The following is a 2,971-nucleotide window of genomic DNA, read 5'->3' as shown; positions in this document are numbered from 1 at the left end:
AGATAATTACATAAAACAGCAGTGCCCTGACAGTCCGAATTGTGCTCAGGAGAAATTCCATTGAAAAAGAAAGAATAAGGATTTAATGGGAACAGGACGGAGCGTGCATTTAATTTATTAAGCTTTCCAGGACCTCGGGGCTGACTCCCCTAGGCGGCCTGATCCCTTGATCACTGTCGTACACACCATCGTCTGTCTCTCTCCCCACCGGTGCATCTGTGATAAGCGACCTGGCTGTTAGGGACCAGAGCGGCAGGTAAAGGTCAACTGGGAAGCGCTGAACCGATTTTACTCCCCACTCTTGCAATTTGAAAATGCAAATGTTACCTTAGAGAGAAAACATAGAAATCCAATTTAAAGATATTTAAAACACACCCTTTGGCAGGTTAGCAGCTTCGAGTCCCAAGTGCACCCTATCTGATAAGACTCTCTCTCTGCTACTTAAATCTACTCTTGAAAAAAATATCATCTTTTCAGTACTGAGGACATTTTCTGACTAAGCAGATAAACACTGGGCTGACAAGATCTGAGTTATAATACATCAAGGAGAAAACTGTCCATCTTCTGCTCCCTTCTGGCTCATCCTCTGGCTACCCAGAAGAATCTTTCCACAACGCCGGTCATCGTTTTATACATTTCATTAATATTCTTCAGTTATTTAACGTGATAGAGTTGCTGGTTAGGTATCTTCTCGCATGACCACTGGAAAATAAATTTGCGATTCTTTGGTGTGACGTGATGAGAAGAATCTCGAGGCCACACCCAGCATAAATGGAAGGAAAGGTGACACCGTCGCATAATGCCATCGGTCACGCGGGGTGTGGGAGTCCGAAGAGCCTTCGACGGTTTGTAAACCTGCAGCTGCTCCACCGCCGGCTGCCTCGCGGCCCGAGCACCTGCCCGCGGGTGGTCAGCGAGGGCCCCTCACCCCTGACCCCCGCCCGGCTGGGCCAGCTTCTTCCTTCTGCTGTGGATGCCACGGCCTGCGTGGGTCCGGCTGGCCAGCGTCTGTGTCCGGGGAGGCTGAACTCGATCACCTTTTCTACTGCCACACCTTCCCTGATTCCTTCGAGCACAGCCAAGCCCCGCTTCCTCGGCACCTGTGTTCACCTCAGCGCATCACTTAGTCTGTGCACCACCCGCTCGTTCCTTCAGCCTCTTACCCAGCAGACATCACAGCCACAAAGGCAGCACACGCACACACTGTGCACGGAACTGTCTGTGCGGTGGTGAATAATACAGCAATGCTCGCGTGCATGCGTTCATTCCGTCTCACGCAGCTGAAGGCCTCTGTTAAATCCCACAACTACATCACAGGCATTTATTTAATTCTCTCTGCCCTGTAAACACATAAGCTCTTTCGAAGACTAGCTAGAGCATGTATTTATTAGTATTCCTAGCATTTAAAACAACCCTTGACGTAATGGAGGTGTGTAAAGTTTTTTCATGAGACTAAATTGATTTAATAACCTGTTGGGATAGTAGCCCCTAATTATGCTTATTATCCACGCCTAAATTACATACTTATATCACTGTTAATATAGTGGAAGGTCCCAGGCAGATTACATGGGGAAAAAGATGAGATAAGGGGGTTACTGTGACCGCCAAAAGCCAGTGTTAATTCTAGGAGTACTAATGGCCAGGGAAGGCACAATTTTATAGTTCATTATTTATACACACACACACACGCACATGCACGCGCACACACACACACAAGTTCTTTGTTAGCAATTCAAATGTCTTCTCGCTTAAAAAGAATGTCTTTAAAATATTTTAAGCAATTATATTCAAGCCCTTAGAAAGGAAAAATACAATAATTAAGTAAGAAGTACATAGAATGTCCAAGGAAAGGTCATAACTCGATCTGTAGACGACAGTGGGTGGAGACGATTCGACCCACAGCTTCATACTATTATCGACACGCTTTCAAAGCACGGAGAAGTGTCAGACGTGCCCTCTCTCTCCATCCCGAATTAGAGTCCAAAAAAGAAGGGGTCAGCGTAAGCGGTTCATTAACTTTTACCCGTTTGTAATTAAATGTATATTCATAGATTAATTAATAGCTCAGCTCATGAAGGTATCCAGCTCTGTCTTTCCTAGGGGCAAAAATGCAGAAAATGAACAAAACGGTCGTGCTTCGCACGCGTGTGTCGGGGTCCCCTGTCCTCAAGTTAACGAGTGGCTGGAGCGGCTGGTCTCCCGCGGGCGCGATCTGCTTGGGATAAATAATATTGGTGGCCGTCTCCCTCCCCGTCTCCCTCCCCGTCGCACCCCGGGCGAGGGGACCCCGGGCGAGGGGAGGGCAGCTGACACCCTCAGGCCTGCACTGTCGCTGTCCGGTCGCTCTGGCGTCCTGGGACCGTCCCCGCTCGGGGGCTCCGGCGGTGGCTCCTGCCATCGCTCAGCGCTCGTGTCTCACGCTCTGCGGACGCTCCGGGCCGCGCGGGGGCCTCCGGGCCGGGCTCCGTCCATCGACTCCGGTCTGGATCACCGGACGTGGCGGCCCAGCCCCAAGTGTGCGTCACCCTCAAAACCGTGACTGCTGTTTTCACTCGACTATCACAAAGTGACTTGCAAACTCGCCTCGGGGACGTGGGCTCGCTCGGATAAATAGCCCCGCGTCTCAGATCTGCGGTGGTGACGTCTCCCGTTCAGACGAAGATGCTCGTCCGTTCCGCTCGCTGCCTCGGATGGTTTCATTCCGCCGACAATGCCACACTCGACGCCCTTGCGTTCGGCCCGTCCGCTCTCCTCCGTCTTCCCCTTCCCTCCTCCCCAGGCCGCCTCCCGTTCTTCCGCCGGTACCGAGCTTAGTCCAAAGCGGACTGGGACGTCGCCGTCCTCGGGCCCCCAGCTCCCATCCTGTCTTCTCTCTTCCACCTTCCCGTCTTCCACTTGCTTTACTTTTCAAAAGCGGAGACGTGTACTCAGGCCTCTTGCAAAAGACCAGTGTTTAGAGCCTCCTCTAGCT

The sequence above is a fragment of the Pteropus alecto genome, unplaced genomic scaffold, assembly GCF_000325575.1.
Source record: "Pteropus alecto unplaced genomic scaffold, ASM32557v1 scaffold87, whole genome shotgun sequence".
NCBI lineage: Eukaryota > Metazoa > Chordata > Mammalia > Chiroptera > Pteropodidae > Pteropus > Pteropus alecto.
Note: the sequence above shows the minus strand (reverse complement) of the source record.